Below are 20,429 nucleotides of genomic sequence, written 5' to 3'. Positions count from 1 at the left end.
ATATTCAAGCCGTTGGCTTCACTTCCCCACGTTTGCAGCATGAGACAAGGTGGCACGCTCGAGTTTAGCACACTGTCTCTCTTCTCTAGCAGAGGGTGCAGTTCAAAACTTCTGTGCCAAAGTCCCTTTGCCATTCAAAGTCTCTTATTTCAGAGGGCCTGATGCAACACAACAAGTATTAAAGTTCCTTTGTTCATAGTAGTTCACATGTACCAATTCTCGGGTGATTTACTGTCCACCGCAGGTCCCCATCTGCTGGGCTCAGGCCCACTTTATCTACTTTTCCAAACTTTCTTTACTTCATCAAAAACGAAGACTTTCAACTGGGCACAGGATTTTGCTCAACCCCTCGCAGGACGATTTTGATTAACAATTACTAGATATAACACTTTTGCCACTATTCAGCTGGATACCTTACAAAGACCTGTGATTGAGTTCCCATGGGTGCCGGACCACTCTGTCAAAGGTATTGTATCTTGCTTTTGAAGTTCAATCCCTCATCAGCAGTTCAACTTTACTTGTGTTTCTTATCACATGCGTTTTAACAATGTTCGTTCCAGCACTTGCCATACAATGTTGCTGCTTGCAACTTTGGCTTCAACACAGACCGGTCTTGTATCAGTCTCCCCAACTCACCAGCTTTGTTGATTTCACTGATGCTGCTTTGTTCTTGCAGACAAGGACGGTACCACTGCGGCTGCTGCTTCTCCTCACCTTGATTATTGGCGCGGGAGGGCCACGGGTATCTCTGACACACAATGCAGGATGTTTCATCCTGGTTTCCTGGTCCTATGCTTTATTTTCTAGAGATTTCTGGAAAGTAACGGTTCCTTGTTGAAAAGATCAAGGGAACTTCCCTTCATTCCATCCCCTTCTGTTTTGCCGACTTTCTCCTCTCGTTAAACTGCCATCTCGAAACTGCTGTTTCCATGTGTGCTTTGCCTTGCTCTGAGTGCGCTCTCATGCTCCACCTCTTATCCGTGAGGGGAAGCTCAATGGAAGTCAGGTGTGTGTGATGATCAGTAATTGTCGGACCTCGCCTGACTATTGTATTGGGACACGTCAGATATACTGCTGGGGTGTTAGTCTGTTTTCTTTCATAGCGGGCTGTCCAGGTGAAAGGGATTGTTTTGTAAAAGGGTGGGGGTAGCGTTCATAAATATCCTACAGGGTAGGATGGGGTAAAGGTGTTACAGGGAAGGGGATACAGCATCTCACCATCCTGTGTCCTGCTCCCACTCCCCGGAGACCCCTCATCCAGGTGATGTTCCCGCACTTGTCTACCCACAGGAACTGGATCCAAAAGCGATGACCCTGTTCTGGCCACCTGAATGACAGATCTCCGGGAACTAGTGGGTGAGACACCTTCTGGTTTCTCACAACTGTAATTTGCTTATTGGGGCATGCAGCATGGCCGAAGTGGTAGGTTTGAGGAATTATTAATAACTTGTAGTGATGTAACATCATTAAACATGTTCACCTATAAAACAAAACTATTAAATTGACCGAAAAAATGTTGTTAAAGGGATGTTATTGTTAAGATGCATCCCACCCTTGGGACTCCTCTTCTCCAGTAATTATCCAGTGATGTCCCACCTTGGCATACCTTGACATTTGCATCCTGGGTTCTCATGAACACTTGCACATCCATACTCCCCCTTGTATTCATGCACATCTCACACTGCACAATGCATATGTGCCTTTATAGGAGCATTGTGTACAGTTTTTTTGTATAAGTATGGGAAATGCAGATGCAAAAGATTTGTAGAGATTGTTAAGTGGCACTTGGTGTGAGGAAACTTAATATGGTCATAGGGTTATATGTACAGTTTTTGGAAGTGATTGGTGGATGGATGTGTGACTTTTGACTGTTTGAAAGCAGGCATTGAGGAATATCATTTTCTGCTGAACAAGAAAATTTCAAACTCAAAATGTACCCTTCTACACCTATTCTTACTCATTATCCAGTAACACTCTAGCACACAGCACGTACTTGAAAGTATATTAGCAAAACTGCTATTTATCATAAAAATGGTCACCACCACCACCAGCATGAGGACCTTCACAATGACTTCTGAAGACAATGAAGAGGACCACAAAGATGAGGTAGAGGAAGTGCCTTCCTCTAGCACCAAGAGAGACTCATGGGTGTGGCAGAACTAAGAGTGTGTTTGGCGATTTTGCACAGTGGCATACTGACTGTCACAAAGACTTTTATTTGTCTTGTGCAGTAACTCGCTAACCCCAAGAAGGAGCGAAGATCTGACACCTCGGCAGGCATCGGCGTGTCATTTAACGGGTCTGGTCTCATGCCCTGGTCTGAGAATTTGTGGCATGTCTCTTTGTTGCGCGTGAGATGTGCATCCGCCAGCACCATGCACACCCGGTGAAGTCTGCTATCATGTCGTTCAATCGGTGGGTCAAAAACTAACATGTCATCACTGTAATTAATGCAATTTGGTATGTGGCAGATAACCTTGTGAATATCTTCTTGTAAGGTCTCTGCTGCCTAGGAGACGCCAAAACGGAGGTGTTTGTATCTGTATAGGCCCTGGTGCGTTATGAATGTTGAGATGTAATCTGATTACTCGGCAAATTCCATCGGATGGTAACACTTGTTTAAATCCAAATAAAAAAAAGACAGTTGCTCCTGTAAAGAAGGTGCTGATTCGGTGCCAGAAAAGGGGGCGCGCCTAACAATTGTGAGAATGAGGGGGATGGGCTGGTAGACCTTCTATTCTTGTGAGGATACAAGGGGGGGCTTCAAGGAGCTGTATCCTGCCCCAAGAACAGGCATGGAAGGGAACATGCGGGCACACTTTGTAAAAAACACACTATGGACCAAGGAAGCAGCTGCCCAAATGCGAGAAAGGCGAAGCGGCCAGTAAGCGCTCTCCATGGGGGCACAGCAGGTAGGCTTCACCTCGTAGGCTCACCATTTTGATCACATGGCCTGTGCACCAAGGGCTGAGGGAGGGCGGAAGCTGAAATCAGGCATCTTGTCTCCAATAGACCGCAGTCGCTGGAAACAGCACCAAGTGATATAATCAAGGCTGGTGAGCCAGTCCCAAGGCTACTTGTGGGAGCTGGGGAAATCGACCTAATCCAGAGAGGTACGCGCATGGCACCATGGCGGTTTCAAATCGCCACTTGGCCAGCAGGAATGGAAATGAGGAGGTGGAATGGAGGTGCACTCCAAGAAGAGCCGATCAGACAGTAAGATTTTGTGTACCTGGAAAGAAACAAGTCCACAGAGTGTCCACAACAGTGTTTGTGAAGTTACTATCTTGCAGGTGCCGTGTGAATGCCCTCCTTCCCACTAGTTCTGGGTGTCTCGTGTTCCTTCGTTTCTGGTGCTGACCAATGGCAGATGAATAAAGACCTGGAGGTCAGCACAATTATGGTATTACTAATCAAAAAGTGTTTGCGGGGTGGAACGAGAAGCAATGTGGCACCACACGGGGAGGAGATGGGGTAGGTCTGTTTGCTCCAATCATGTCTAACTAATTAACTAATGTCTGTCTAGCTATAGGGATGTGACATAGTTTAACCTGTATGCTTCTTGAGAACCGAGAACACAAAGTCTGAAGTGCAACTGTTTCTAATTGTACAAACATTCTATTAGCAGTATTAAACTACTGTCTGTGTGAGCCAGTTTGTCAGCTCTCATTGATCAGTTCTGTTCTACTGTGCGTTTGATTTGTGCTCGCACGGCTGTAATAAACAACGTTACTTCTTGTAAAGACTGGAGGGGGGTTTGTACTTCTGCTCTCTATATGGTAGAGGAGAGGCATAGAGAACCCCAGCCAAGATTCTCTATTACGGTAGCAATGGACGAGCAATCAAGAAGGTGATGCAGGCTGATTCTTAAGTACAGAGTAGTCCCCAAGACCCCACAAAGGAATGTCCACTCCCTGTATTAATTAAAACACTGTCTTTATATAATTAATAATCAAGGTTATGTACACTATCACAATAACTCACTTTGTGCTCAGAAAATCAACATGGTAAATATATTCAGTTCTAAAGTGGTACTACAATTATTATCAGATCTCATTAAAGTGCATCAATTATACTATTGGTCAAATGTCACACAGATTACTTAATAAAGGCAACCAACAATAGACATATTTTTCATTATTATTGTATGTATAATTGTCTATTGTATCTCTTTGTTACACTGATTTCTTCTGTTAATATTTAATAAATTGGTTGAACCCATCCCATAAAAAAAAAAAATAGAACAATTGGCAGAATACTGGAACTTACCACTAGGCACAGTTCTGTGTGGACATCCACCCACCTGGGCAACCTGTAAAATAAAGAGATATAACAAGCCCAGTCCATATTTTTGTTCTACAAGTCTTATTTCCTTCTATAATGTTTCTACCCCCCCCTGATGTACCTGGTAGAGCAGAGATCTTCAAAGAGGCATCGATGGATCCTTCTTGAGTGACTCCCTTTAAAGCAGGAGCCAAGGATCGCCAAGAGGAATTGAAGAAGGTGAACTTGGTGTCGACAGCATCAATGAAAAGTTTGAGGATGCCGAGACCACGGCGTCGATCCAGGTGGTGCTCGTCGACGACGTCCTGCGAGGATGAGGTGTGCGCTGGCACCTCGGCGTTGGATAGTTCAGGACCCCAAAGAGTTTCTGAAGAACTGTGGCCCGACAAGGGCGTTGAGTCGTCAAAGTCTTTGTGGTCTTTCTCCTCGGCAAGTCGGCGTCCTCGACTTTCTCCGGCGGGATAAAGCGGTCGACGGTGCAGACAAGGGAGTCCTTCGATTCAACAGTCTTAGGCAAAGGAGCGGGCAGCTCCAGTCGTCAGTGGCACGGCGTCAAGCAGTCCCCTCTTCTTGGCAACACAGCTTGGACTGGCCTCCAGCGGTTACGGTGATACTTCAAACCCTGATTGACGGCAATGGACTTCAACGGCGTTGATGTCCGGGTGCTTCACTTCATTCTCCTCAGCGGTCCTCGTCTCTGGTCGGCAGCCTTTCTAGGGTCTGACTTCCAGGAAGCTTCAGCGAAGGTTGGTGGTGCTCGATGGTCCCTCGGAGCACGGGAAGAGGGGACCTAGCCAGGTCCTCTCTCGGATCAGTCCTCAATGAACACAACAGCTTTCGGATCGGGTTGAAGCAAATGCAGCAGCAGTTCTTCTTCTTCTAGCAGTGCGTCGAGGATCAGCAGTTGCAGTTACTCTTCAAGTGTTGACTCAGCTTCTGAAAAAATCTCCAGTAGTGAGAGGTCCCCAGATATACTATTCTGTCTCTCATCCACACTGCTGGGTCACACTCAGAAGCCATCATATCATACAGAAGGGCATTCATGCAGTCAGTCAGCCAATCAGGTGTATAGTGCATTCAGGCCATACTCCTCCCTCTCAGACACTCACAACAAGGAATGTGTATTGGGACAAGTACCCAGCCATTCAACACTACACACTGCTTTCATACCAGTTTTGGGCAGGGCTGTCTCAGTATTTGTCTCTCATACCAGAAACCAGACACCCACAACAAGAAGTGCATATTGGTCACACACTCCATTCACCCAGGTCCCACCCACAAGGTGTACCCACAACATACAGTCACTGGGAAGGCTCCAGCCAGTCTGGCCTGGACTTCCCAACAACACCATATGTGGAACTTCCACCCAACAGCCAGTCACTGGGAAGGGACAGAGCCAGGGCTTCCCAGGCCACAGGGGCCATCTTGTCTCCTATCAGGAACCAACTGATTCCAATGGCAGGGCCTGGGTATCCCAAAATGGAGGATAATCAGACCACCTGTCAAATTCAGCATGGAACTGCCACCAGCCCCTACCCTGCTCTGTGGGCCACACACAGGTGCTAAAAAAACATACACTAGGGACACAGGAAGAGCTGCACTGCCAGGAGTCCCACATGGACTCCTCAGCAGAAAATAATACAGAACACAAATGAAAAAGCACTACAGGACAAGGACAAGGAGGCCTGTACCTCCAATGCATTTACAGCATCATACTTCTTGCCCGATATGCACTCCTATTTGTATTACACAGGTGATAACTTACTCATTGTGAGCCCTAGAGGACCCCTAATACACTCCATTCAAAAATATGGAATATATCTGGGATTCGTGGTGCTTAATGGCGTTTACATTGGATTGCTTGATTTGGCCGTTTTATATCAATAAACAGGTACATTGATTTATCCATGCGATTCTTCAGGACAGGTGCAATGGGGTGCAATCAGGGACACCCACAGAGAAGGACCCGTGACTGCTTCAATAACATCTTGATCCAGCAGTTTGCGTCGTCCTGCCTCAGCTTGATGTTGTGTGTTGATGGGTATGCCCCTATGGTGGTGAGCTATTGGCTCCACAGAGTAATCAATGTGCAATCATATCTCACCATTATACAGCTTTCCCAACCCCTGAAATAGTGAAGGGAACATTTGCCCTCTGTTCTCATGTGTGGTTGTATAGCTGTGGCCCATCAGCCTTTAACGGATGTGTACTAATCCCATGTCTAAAGCAGTTTTAAAACTAAGAATGCATCCACCCTTGTAGTTGGATGCTTGCTGAGTGTGACTTGTATGAACATGTGGCTTCGAAATGTGCCCATGCAAGGTAGACAAGTATGGGACCCATGTGGGTATGTGTCCACCTCACATGGTCACAAATGGGGTGTGCCATGTATTTTGTCATATACTTTCCCCCTAATGGTATTAGCCATTGCTCCGTGTCAAAGAAGAATTCTGTGGGGACGTTGTCCACCTGAGGAAGGATGGTGGGACATTGACAAAGACCGATCCCCATGACCATCTTCCTGTAACGAACTAGACTCACTCTCTGATGGTGACCGAACCACCAGATACCCGATTTTGTGTCTTAGTCACCTGCGATTTTTTTAGTTGAGGGGACCGATTGTCACATCCTGTGTGGTATCTTTTTCTCTCTGAATGGCGGTGTTTGTGCTTTGTCACGTCCGTTGAACACCTAGGGCTGTCATTCCTAAAATGCGGTTGTGGGGCCAGAGGTGCCTCTGTGTGTGTGGAGTATTTTGCGTAGCAACAGACTGTCCTGCAATAATTTTATCCTTCGCAGGCCATGTAAGATTGACCTATAGTTGGGCAGGGACCCTCATGCGGGAAGTCACACCCACATCTGCAACAGAATTTGTCTGGGTGTTTCATCTGGGGTGCCTCGGGTGTCTTGGAGGTAATTATGTTAATGACATATGGCTCCTACGAACTGGGTTGTAATTTTAATCTGTTCCACTTGTAACTCAATTGCAGCTCAGTTTGCGCCATTGTCAACATTTCGGGAACTCACATCCCGCTATTATCTATTATGTATTGCACTGCCCCTTACCTTTCCCCCTGCACTTTTCCCCTTTCCGCCTCCCTGGAACTTGAGCGATCTCATTGTCAAGTGGCTTAGTAAGATCGCTATCGTTGTCTTCCCTCTGTTCCCTCTCCCTTGCCTCATTGCGTCTTGAAACGCTTGTGCATAGACACGTTATAAATGCTATATCATAACATATCCTATCTGTGATCTTAAAGCTTCATCTTTCGAGTAGCAATGGGATTCACAAAATGATCCATCATTTTGCCCTTTGCCGAACAGTGGTATGAAAGATGTGTCTCTCATAATCCACATTTGTGGGTGATGCAAAATTTTCAGATAGACCCGCTTTCAAATCATCAAGAGTGGATGTGGTGTCACCTGGGAGTACAAATAGTATGTCTTGAACTGATGACCCTACCGCCAACGTCAGAGGCTCTTATTCCAATGATCATCTAATGGACCAAGGGCATCAATGTAGACATTGAAATCCCTTATCCATTTCACCCATCCTGCACCCTAATTGCTGGTAGCAGATAAATGAAACTCAGTAGACTGTTGCGGCGATAGTGAGTCAACTCTCGACTGAGGAACTATCCTAGGAGGCGATGTCGGTACTGTGGACTGAATGTATAGTCTACCTCAGACATGGTATCTCGTGGTATCCATCTACACTTTACTCATGGGAATAACAGTACCTCTTTTAAATGTTCTAGGCTTGAAATGCCTCTCACGTTTTTTTTTTCATGCTGCACCACCTCTGCCACATGGAGGCTGCATCTGTAATTACAGATGTTTTCTGACCAATGCTGGCATGGATCTGCACTGTGCGCCTGACATTCAAGCATCGATTTTAGTGAAACACACTGCTCAGCTCATAAGGGAACCAATGTTCACTCCCCTCGGCACTCGGGGGACAACTAGGTGTCTCTGTGTCTCAGCACTGACGGACGACTCATCAGCATTCTTCTTGTCAATTGAAATCCCCACAGCACATGCAGGGCGACCATGCCTGCTTGGTGAAAGGCCTGCTTGCCATGTCATTGTTTCTTCATGCAGGGATTTTAGCCCCTTACGTGGGCCACATCATTCTTCATCACCAATGTCAAGGTTGTCGCAGTCTAGAACTCGCACACGCATATATCAATAAAGCGTGGACACGGGAGGGCGATTTCCAGTTCCAACTTCTCATTCAGAATGTAGCTAATTAACTCCACCTCGCAATATCGCCTCTTGCGTCTCACTCGCAGTCACTGCTTAAACATAACGATGAGGACTGCCTCACTAAATAAAGACATTACAACTAACTAACGAAATAATTAAAGCACCCAGCAAAGGGGCAACTACAGACATCAAATGGCACGTTGTACAGTGCATCTTTGCAAAGCAGGGTTATTTTGAAAATTACACACAAATACTTTAAGAGATTTGCCACTAGTCAAGTACAGAGATAACTGCCCCAGATACACCTCAACAAGAGCAACAGAGATGCTTATACTATGCTACACATGTTAGAGCCCAAAGAAAGCATGACTAAGCATGAAACACATGAGCTACATGGTTTGAGGCACAACTTTGCAAAATAATATCTAAATGAACGCATTACACACATAAGTAGGGTTGCCATGAGTGTGAACATTCTGTCTTCCACTGTTGGTGTTTTCACTCTGCCTCAGACAGGTGTCAATCAGGGCTGACAAACCAGGTAAATCATGACCGCAGGGTCTTCAGCTGTGTTGGCAGGATGGTAAGATGCTGGCTCAGAGGAACTGACAGGATTTGAAAGTGCAAGGTGGCGCCACACCAGGGGCAAGAAATAAGCAGGCCTTGCCAAGAGCTAGGTGACGAGCAGGGTATAGTAGGAAGCAAAGGGTCAGAGAGGAGGTGCGGTAAAGCTGGACTATCCAGGAGAAAGGAATTCTGAATACCGCCACACAGAAAATTTGCATGGTGAGGAACGACTTGACTAGGGAGATGTATGCACCGGTCTGACTCATCTACTGGTAAAGAAACCAGTTTTAGTTGCTGGTCATTAGGCCTAATGCACTGGGAATAAGATAAGGGGAACAAGCGGAGCAGCGCACCACCAGGATGAGGGAAGTACCTGTTGGACTGAGTGGGACCAGGAATTCCTAATAGAGATATTGCAAGGCCTAGAGGATGTTGGCAGTGGACCAGGGTCTTCGATATGATGCTGGGAGACCACTGTGGAGTGGCTGATGGGTGGCCTGAGTGGCCATCTTGCTTCCCACCCTGGGGATGAAACCCAGGACAGCTTGACCACCCGGTACAGCATGCAAGGGCCATAGTGAGAGGGCTGCTACATGCGACAGGCCTTGCTTTTTAGGTGCTTGAGATCTTGGACAAGCAGACTCTCTTCTACTTCCTGAATATGTTGAGAGAAGGTCATCAACATCCCGTCTCTTGAAGGTGTAGTGTCAGAGATCAGTGACCGGCTTAGCAACAGAAGACACATTCATCACCATCATCATGAGAAGCAGAAAGGGGGATCTTACTGATTGCAGCCTTGATGTGGGTCACACAGTGATGCTCATTGGGTTTGCAGGTGGTGACATTTTGACACTTTAGATGTGACGTCGAATTCACGCATTGTGTGCAGTCCAGAGAATTTGCTGTTGAAAGGAAAGAAAGAGATCAAGTCAGAAAGAGCTGCATGTGTGCTCCAAAGTCCCACTCCTCCACAAGCATGTTTCTACGCCTGCATCATAAGGACCTATTGACATGTAAGCAGCCGTGTGCTCAGCTCTGTTTTCATTGGGTGAAGTATTAATCAACAGTTCATCAATATGAGGTCATATGAGGTGGCCGGCTCTCCCACAAACTGGCCATGCCCCTTCTTCATCATGCATTCACATAGGAGCGGCCATGCTGATTCCTTAAGCTCCTTTGACCTTCAGCGGAATTGCATATATGACTGTGGCTACTGCATGTGTATAGTGTAATGGGGGTCCACCCAAGACTATAGATCAATAGCTCCCAACCCCATGAAAGGACGTGCCCCTATTCTTTGCCTCTGTTTGCTTCAGCAATTGCTAAGAGCTACCCTGTCAGCACTGCGCCTACACACAAGGTCTACTCAGTGTGGCCTGGGTTTCGCATTTACATCATCAGGACCACGCTCTCGCCGCCCAACCATGCTGTTTCCTGGCTACCATGCACAATGGCAGCATTTTCCCCTCTTCTGCATTGTGGTTACTGGGCATGAGGGTGAAGCCAGAGCTGCCATATATGACATCTATGCACCGAATGCAAAAAACAGTCATGCAAGTTACTTGCGCCCAATTGTTACACTTCAGACTTTCCCGCCGGCATCCTTGCAGAGTACAACTTCTTTACAGGCTCCTCTATGGTCCAGGTACAAGCTACCATGGCGTCTGTACAAACGTCGACGCACTCCAGGTCACCTGACACGCCTTGTACGTGGAAGACGTACAGCAAGCCACGCCCCTCTTACGACTATAAAACCACCGTCTTCCAAGGGGCTTGTTGCTGCTAATTAGCGTTACCAGCTACACGCGGTTTCGTCCATTTCCTCTTCGTGTCTCCCTACACGAATCCTTATCTGAACTCCTGGTTTTGACCTTTTGCCTGAATTTTGGATTGCTTCACCTCCTCCCTTGTTCTTGTTGTGATCGTCTGGTTGTTGGACTCGGAACGCTACTGGATACGGCTCTCTTCTTTGTCTTGCGGTTCTTCCCTGGTTGCCGCTCTGCACATCAATTTTGCTGTTTACATCCGGATCATCTCGACAGCTACTCAACTATACTCGTGTACTCAGGTACATATCTCTTGTCTTCCACGGACATTGTTTTCTGTTGGATTCTGGGACATTGAGTGACTTTCCTGTGAGATTTCTCTTCAGTACATATGAACGCTTTCCTGAACTGCACCAACCCGACCCTAGTGCGTCCCTCGTGCTGTTCGGGGTTACTTACCTATACTAACTTCCCTGTTTGTTATTTTCTCCTGTCGTTCTCTTCAGAATCCTGAACTCCTCTTACAATCCTGGACTCCTCTTACTCCATTTATCTTTACTCAGGTCAGTTGTTATCAATTCTATAGCTAAAGTGGGAAACGATACTGATTTAGATTTATTCCACTCATTCGTGTTATTCTTTGTAGATTATCCCGGGGAAACGCAATTCCACTCCAATATCCATATAGGTAGTTGTCCAATCATTTTTAACTGTTCTAATCACTTGTTTAACATCAACACATCAACACTGTCTAATATCTTGGTATTCTTTTGCAGCATTGGTATTGGCGGTGTGTGTTCTCCCCGCTCTTTTATTCAATTGACATCTCTGTCTGTTCCAATAGAAACAGCAAAGAGGTACATTGTGGAAAAGAGCCCCTCTTTGAGGAAGCCCGAGTCTTGTACTCAGGGGAGCTGGGATGGAAGGCTGAATTCGGAATTCTATACTACCAACATCTCCAAGGTCGTGTTCTCCGCATCTTCGACCTATTCGGAGTGGTGAGTAACACCAATACGAGTGCATGTACAGCACTACATTTGGTAGGGACATTCTTGAGCACCCAGATCTGCCTCACATCAGATAAGCACGAGGCACACTGACAAATACTAATTAATTCGGCCTAGTGCACACGTGGGTCCACTTTACATGCATGTTAAGAATCCTTAACTATTTCAATGGCTGGTTCTTGCACTAAGCACAAACCTGCTTGCCTTTCATTTTGCCTTGGTCCTTGCCTTCAAATTTGTTGTCTACATTTTAAGGAAAGTTTCCACAGGGATTAAAAATTCAAACATACAGAATACAATTCACCATCCAGTGCCCTGCTAGAAGGTCGGGGATGGGCCTGATCGGTGATACCCAGGTTATCATGGAGAGAGTTGAGCAGTGTGGCATGGTTGACTGTGTCAAAGGCAGAAGAGAGATCGAGTAAAATGAGGACAGAGGGGAGATTAGAATGAGTTGAGCTGGTAAATTCCTCTTCCGATTGAGTCCCATATGACTCCATGGGATTGCCTGGCTCACCGGCACCGTTAGTAACAGTGCTGGTGATTCAAGCATTTACTTGCTGGTAGAGTCTGACCTGCCGGGAGATCGGTGGGCCCTACTGGCAAAAGTGAGTTGTAACAGTACGGAAAAAAGCCAGAGCCGGAATTAACAGCATTGTTTCCGGGATAATGTTCAGACCAGCACACTTATAATGAGGCCCTCACAAATGTTTGGAAGCAGACATCCACATTCTGTTTCTGTGAAGAATGAACACAAATATGAGTTGCCAAAATGTATGGTAATATGAGAGAGACAAGTAGTTGCAAAGAAAAAATAATAGAATTGCTTGGGGGCAGGGAGGAGTGTCAATTCAGTGACATAACAGAGTGTGCCATATTTTTTGCGAAGGGACTATATCATTGTTGAAAATAAAAATGTTGTTTTGAGGTAGGCGGGCTGGAGTGGCTCATACTGAGTGGTACATCATTAGGACACGTGACCAACATGAAGTTGTGAAGAATCGTGCATTGAATTGCTTGGAGACAAGTGATATGATATGATAAGCCATTTATAACGCACCTGTACACAAGTGTTTCTAGGTGGGGGACTACATTCAGTGGTTAAACTGAGAGTATCAACGTGTTGCTACAGATGAGAGCAAATACTAGTTGCTCAGCTTTCTGACCACCAGACAAAACACCGCAGTGAATGGAAACATGGTGTGAACTGTTTGGAGGCAGTTAGGAGAGAATATTCAGAAGTTATTATTGAATGCACCTCTGTTTGTGATGAGATGAAATAGAAGTTGCAAAGAAGCATTGTTATAATTGTTTGGCAGGAGGCAAGTGAATTCAGTGGAATTCCTGGGTGGGCCAACTTGTTTTGATGGAGAGGGACACATACTCGTTTCCAAGAGATCTGTGATGATGAGACAATATTGTAGTTGTGAAGAAAGAAATCCTAGAAAGATATTCATTCAGTGGGTCACTTCTTTTTGTAGAGAGACAAAGTATTTAGTGAGACACATTCTTAGAATTGTTTAAAGGCAGGCAGGAGAATGCGATCAAAGCTTTAACTGAGAGCACCGTATTTTTGTTTCAAGAAGAAATAGTTGTTGCTCAGAAAAAAACATATCATTGTTTGGAACCAAGAGAGTTCAATACGTTCAGTGGTTTTACTCAATATGCCAATCATTTATGAAACAAAAGTCAAAGAAACAAGTTACCAGGATTTGTGCTTATGAGATACAATAGTAGTTATGAAAAGAGCTGTGTGGTATTGTTTGGAGGCAAGCCGTATTCATGATTTTCAGTGGCTATAACTGACTGCACACATGTGCCATCTTCTAGTGTTGCTGGATGCTGGTGCCAAGGGGTGTTGAAAGCCTAGTGACATACACACACACGAGACTGCTTCTCAGCTGGAGGAGAACTATCCATCTTGAATGGCAACATGTCTGAAACGCCTGTCTTTGCTGGGAATACTACGAGGCATTCATGCGGCCGCAGGGAATTTCACATCAGCCAGAAGAGCTGCTGTGTGCACCGGGAGGGCCTGAATTGCGCATTGTAAAATGAAGATACCAACGTCACCTTCAGCCGCATCTACTGCACAAGGGATACCAGTATGTGCTTGGGAATTACAGTCGGGGCAGAAGGGGAAGGGTCAGTATCTGGAGTAGGGGCAGCCACGGGCTAAATGGCATAGTCTGATGCGCCAGGAGACACATTACAGAGTGTAAAGGAGAATGATGAGCCAGGAGACACAGCACACAGCCTGCAGGAGTATGAGAAGCCAGGAGAATCAGCACACAGTGTAGAGGTGCATGGTGAGTCAGCAGACACAGCACAGAGTGTAAAGGAGAATGATAAGCAAGTACACACAGCCTGCAGGGGTATGAGAAGCCAGGAGAAACAGCACAGAGTGTAAAGAAGAATGACAAGCAAAGACACACAGCCTGCAGGAGTATGAGAAGCCAGGAGAATCAGCACAGAATGTAAAGGAGAATGACAAGCAAGGACACACAGCCTGCAGGAGGATGAGAAGCCAGGAGAAACAGCACATAGTGTAAAGAAGAATGACAAGCAAGGACACACAGCCTGCAGGGGGATGAGAAGCCAGGAGAAACAGCACAGAATGTAAAGGAGAATGACAAGCAAGGACACACATCCTGCAGGAGGATGAGAAGCCAGGAGAAACAGCACATAGTGTAAAGAAGAATGACAAGCAAAGACACACAGCCTGCAGGAGGATGAGAAGCCAGGAGAAACAGCACAGAGTGTAAAGAAGAATGACAAGCAAAGACACACAGCCTGCAGGAGGATGAGAAGCCAGGAGAAACAGCACAGAATGTAAAGGAGAATGACAAGCAAGGACACACAGCCTGCAGGAGTATGAGAAGCCAGGAGAAACAGCACAGAGTGTAAAGAAGAATGACAAGCAAAGACACACAGCCTACAGGAGGATGAGAAGCCAGGAGAAACAGCACAGAGTGTAAAGAAGAATGACACGCAACGACACACAGCCTGCATGAGGATGAGAAGCCAGGAGAATCAGCACACAGTGTAGAGGTGCATGGTGAGTCAGCAGACACAGCACAGAATGTAAAGGAGAATGATAAGCAAGTACACACAGCCTGCAGGGGTATGAGAAGTCAGGAGAAACAGCACAGAGTGTAAAGAAGAATGACAAGCAAAGGCACACAGTCTGCAGGAGTATGAGAAGCCAGGAGAATCAGCACACAATATAGAGGTGTATGGTGAGTCAGCAGACACAGCACAGAGTGTAAAGGATAATGATAAGCAAGAACACACAGCCTGCAGGGGTATGAGAAGCCAGGAGAAACAGCACAGAATGTAATGGAGAATGACAAGCAAGGACACACAGCCTACAGGAGGATGAGAAGCCAGGAGAAACAGCACAGAGTGTAAAGAAGAATGACAAGCAAAGACACACAGCCTGCATGAGGAGGAGAAGCCAGGAGAATCAGCACACAGTGTAGAGGTGCATGGTGAGTTAGCAGACACAGCACAGAATGTAAAGGAGAATGATAAGCAAGTACACACAGCCTGCAGGGGTATGAGAAGTCAGGAGAAACAGCACAGAGTGTAAAGAAGAATGACAAGCAAAGACACACAGCCTGCAGGAGTATGAGAAGCCAGGAGAATCAGCACACAGTGTAGAGGTGCATGGTGAGTCAGCAGACACAGCACAGAGCGTAAAGGAGAATGATAAGCAAGTACACACAGCCTGCAGGGGTATGAGAAGCCAGGAGAAACAGCACAGAGGCGAAGAAGAATGACAAGCAAGGACACACAGACTGCAGGAGGATGAGAAGCCAGGAGAAACAGCACAGAGTGTAAAGAATAATGACAAGCAAGGACACACAGCCTGCAGGAGGATGAGAAGCCAGGAGAAACAGCACAGAATGTAAAGGAGAATGACAAGCAAGGACACACAGCCTGCAGGAGGATGAGAAGCCAGGAGAAACAGCACAGAGTGTAAAGAAGAATGACAAGCAAAGACACACAGCCTACAGGAGGATGAGAAGCCAGGAGAAACAGCACAGATTGTAAAGAAGAATGACACGCAACGACACAAAGCCTGCATGAGGATGAGAAGCCAGGAGAATCAGCACACAGTGTAGAGGTGCATGGTGAGTCAGCAGACACAGCACAGAATGTAAAGGAGAATGATAAGCAAGTACACACAGCTTGCAGGGGTATGAGAAGCCAGGAGAAACAGCACAGAGTGTAAAGAAGAATGACAAGCAAAGACACACAGTCTGCAGGAGTATGAGAAGCCAGGAGAATCAGCACACAGTGTAGAGGTGCATGGTGAGTCAGCAGACACAGCACAGAGTGTAAAGGATAATGATAAGCAAGAACACACAGCCTGCAGGGGTATGAGAAGCCAGGAGAAACAGCACAGAATGTAAAGGAGAATGACAAGCAAGGACACACAGCCTACAGGAGGATGAGAAGCCAGGAGAAACAGCACAGAGTTTAAAGAAGAATGACAAGCAAAGACACACAGCCTACAGGAGGATGAGAAGCCAGGAGAAACAGCACAGAATGTAAAGGAGAATGACAAGCAAGGACACACAGCCTGCAGGAGGATGAGAAGCCAGGAGAAACAGCACAGAGTGTAAAGAAGAATGACAAGCAAAGACACACAGCCTACAGGAGGATGAGAAGCCAGGAGAAACAGCACAGAGTGTAAAGAAGAATGACAAGCAAAGACACACAGCCTGCAGGAGTATGAGAAGCCAGGAGAATCAGCACACAGTGTAGAGGTGCATGGTGAGTCAGCAGACACAGCACAGAGTGTAAAGGAGAATGATAAGCAAGTACACACAGCCTGCAGGGGTATGAGAAGCCAGGAGAAACAGCACAGAGGGCGAAGAAGAATGACAAGCAAGGACACACAGCCTGCAGGAGGATGAGAAGCCAGGAGAAACAGCACAGAGTGTAAAGAATAATGACAAGCAAGGACACACAGCCTGCAGGAGGATGAGAAGCCAGGAGAAACAGCACAGAATGTAAAGGAGAATGACAAGCAAGAACACACAGCCTGCAGGAGGATGAGAAGCCAGGAGAAACAGCACAGAGTGTAAAGAAGAATGACAAGCAAAGACACACAGCCTACGGGAGGATGAGAAGCCAGGAGAAACAGCACAGAGTGTAAAGAAGAATGACACGCAACGACACACAGCCTGCATGAGGATGAGAAGCCAGGAGAATCAGCACACAGTGTAGAGGTGCATGGTGAGTCAGCAGACACAGCACAGAATGTAAAGGAGAATGATAATCAAGTACACACAGCCTGCAGGGGTATGAGGAGCCAAGAGAAACAGCACAGAGTGTAAAGAAGAATGACAAGCAAAGACACACAGTCTGCAGGAGTATGAGAAGCCAGGAGAATCAGCACACAGTGTAGAGGTGCATGGTGAGTCAGCAGACACAGCACAAAGTGTAAAGGATAATGATAAGCAAGAACACACAGCCTGCAGGGGTATGAGAAGCCAGGAGAAACAGCACAGAATGTAAAGGAGAATGACAAGCAAGGACACACAGCCTACAGGAGGATGAGAAGCCAGGAGAAACAGCACAGAGTGTAAAGAAGAATGACAAGCAAAGACACACATCCTACAGGAGGATGAGAAGCCAGGAGAAACAGCACAGAATGTAAAGGAGAATGACAAGCAATGACACACAGCCTGCAGGAGGATGAGAAGCCAGGAGAAACAGCACAGAGTGTAAAGAAGAATGACAAGCAAAGACACACAGCCTACAGGAGGATGAGAAGCCAGGAGAAACAGCACAGAGTGTAAAGAAGAATGACAAGCAAAGACACACAGCCTGCATGAGGATGAGAAGCCAGGAGAATCAGCACACAGTGTAGAGTTGCATGGTGAGTCAGCAGACACAGCACAGAATGTAAAGGAGAATGATAAGCAAGTACACACAGCCTGCAGGGGTATGAGAAGCCAGGAGAAACAGCACAGAGTGTAAAGAAGAATGACAAGCAAAGACACACAGCCTGCAGGAGTATGAGAAGCCAGGAGAATCAGCACAGAATGTAAAGGAGAATGACAAGCAAGGACACACAGCCTGCAGGAGGATGAGAAGCCAGGAGAAACAGCACATAGTGTAAAGAAGAATGACAAGCAAGGACACACAGCCTGCAGGGGGATGAGAAGCCAGGAGAAACAGCACAGAATGTAAAGGAGAATGACAAGCAAGGACACACAGCCTGCAGGAGGATGAGAAGCCAGGAGAAACAGCACATAGTGTAAAGAAGAATGACAAGCAAAGACACACAGCCTGCAGGAGGATGAGAAGCCAGGAGAAACAGCACAGAGTGTAAAGAAGAATGACAAGCAAAGACACACAGCCTGCAGGAGGATGAGAAGCCAGGAGAAACAGCATAGAGTGTAAAGAAGAATGACAAGCAAGGACACACAGCCTGCATAAGGATGAGAAGCCAGGAGAAACAGCACAGAGTGTAAATGAGAATGATAAGCAATGACATACAACACAGAGCCTGCAGGAGTATGAGAAGCCAGGGGAAACAGCACATAGTGTAAAGAAGAATGACAAGCAAAGACACACAGCCTACAGGAGGATGACAAGCCAGGAGAAACAGCAAAGAGTGTAAAGAAGAATGACAAGCAAAGACACACAGCCTGCATGAGGATGAGAAGCCAGGAGAATCAGCACACATCATAGAGGAGCATGGTGAGTCAGCAGACACAGCACATAGTGCAAAGGTGAACGATGAGCAGGGACACAGAACACACAGCCTGCATGAGGATGAGAAGCCAGGAGAAACAGCACAGAGTGTAAAGGAGAATGATAAGCAAGGACACACAGCCTGCATAAGGATGAGAAGCCAGGAGAAACAGCACAGAGTGTAAATGAGAATGATAAGCAATGACATACAACACAGAGCCTGCAGGAGTATGAGAAGCCAGGGGAAACAGCACAGAATGTAAAGGAGAATGATAAGCAAAGACACACAGCCTGTATGAGGATGAGAAGCCAGGAGAAACAGCACAGAGTGTAAAGAAGAATGACAAGCAAAGACACACAGCCTGCAGGAGTATGAGAAGCCCGGAGAATCAGCACACAGTTTAGAGGTGCATGGTGAGTCAGCAGACACAGCACAGAATGTAAAGGAGAATGATAAGCAAGTACACACAGCCTGCAGGGGTATGAGAAGCCAGGAGAAACAGCACAGAGTGTAAAGAAGAATGACAAGCAAAGACACACAGCCTGCAGGAGTATGAGAAGCCAGGAGAATCAGCAGACAGTGTAGGGGGGCATGGTGAGTCAGCAGACACAGCACAGAATGTAAAGGAGAATGATAAGCAAGTACACACAGCCTGCAGGGGTATGAGAAGCCAGGAGAAACAGCACAGAGTGTAAAGAATAATGACAAGCAAGGACACACAGCCTGCAGGGGGATGAGAAGCCAGGAGAAACAGCACAGAATGTAAAGGAGAATGACAAGCGAGGACACACAGCCTGCAGGAGGATGAGAAGCCAGGAGAAACAGCACAGAGTGTAAAGAAGAATGACAAGCAAAGACACACAGCCTGCAGGAGGATGAGAAGCCAGGAGAAACAGCACACAGTTTAGAGGTGCATGGTGAGTCAGCAGACACAGCACAGAATGTAAAGGAGAATGATAAGCAAGTACACACAGCCTGCAGGTGTATGAGAAGCCAGGAGAAACAGCACAGAGTGTAAAGAAGAATGACAAGCAAAGACACACAGCCTGCAGGAGTATGAGAAGCCAGGAGAATCAGCACACAGTGTAGGGGGGCATGGTGAGTCAGCAGACACAGCACAGAATGTAAAGGAGAATGATAAGCAAAGACACACAGCCTGTATGAGGATGAGAAGCCAGGAGAAACAGCACAGAGTGTAAAGAAGAATGACAAGCAAAGACACACAGCCTGCAGGAGTATGAGAAGCCCGGAGAATCAGCACACAGTTTAGAGGTGCATGGTGAGTCAGCAGACACAGCACAGAATGTAAAGGAGAATGATAAGCAAGTACACACAGCCTGCAGGGGTATGAGAAGCCAGGAGAAACAGCACAGAGTGTAAAGAAGAATGACAAGCAAAGACACACAGCCTGCAGGAGTATGAGAAGCCAGGAGAATCAGCACACAGTGTAGGGGGGCATGGTGAGTCAGCAGACACAGCACAGAATGTAAAGGAGAATGATAAGCAAGTACACACAGCCTGCAGGGGTATGAGAAGCCAGGAGAAACAGCACAGAGTGTAAAGAAGAATGACAAGCAAGGACACACAGCCTGCAGGGGGATGAGAAGCCAGGAGAAACAGCACAGAATGTAAAGGAGAATGACAAGCGAGGACACACAGCCTGCAGGAGGATGAGAAGCCAGGAGAAACAGCACAGAGTGTAAAGAAGAATGACAAGCAAAGACACACAGCCTGCAGGAGGATGAGAAGCCAGGAGAAACAGCACAGAGTGTAAAGAACAATGACAAGCAAAGACACACAGCCTGCAGGAGGATGAGAAGCCAGGAGAATCAGCCACATCATAGAGGAGCATGGTGAGTCAGCAGACACAGCACAGAGTGCAAAGGT

General features: G+C 46.6%; 1 long non-coding RNA gene across 1 annotated transcript in view; it reads right to left on the bottom strand.

Moving 5' to 3' along the window:
• Positions 1-20,429, bottom strand: part of LOC138522708 (uncharacterized) — a 202,336-nt gene that overhangs the window by 119,798 nt on the left and 62,109 nt on the right. The window contains exon 2 of the long non-coding RNA XR_011283328.1: positions 9,840-9,956. This is a non-coding gene — a long non-coding RNA (uncharacterized lncRNA). The remainder of the gene's footprint in view (positions 1-9,839; positions 9,957-20,429) is intronic.

The sequence above is a fragment of the Ambystoma mexicanum genome, chromosome 1q (assembly GCF_040938575.1).
Source record: "Ambystoma mexicanum isolate Mex_15411 chromosome 1q, UKY_AmexF1_1, whole genome shotgun sequence".
In the NCBI taxonomy this organism is placed as follows: Eukaryota; Metazoa; Chordata; class Amphibia; order Caudata; family Ambystomatidae; genus Ambystoma; species Ambystoma mexicanum.
Note: the sequence above shows the minus strand (reverse complement) of the source record. Positions and strands in the feature narration are given on the sequence as shown.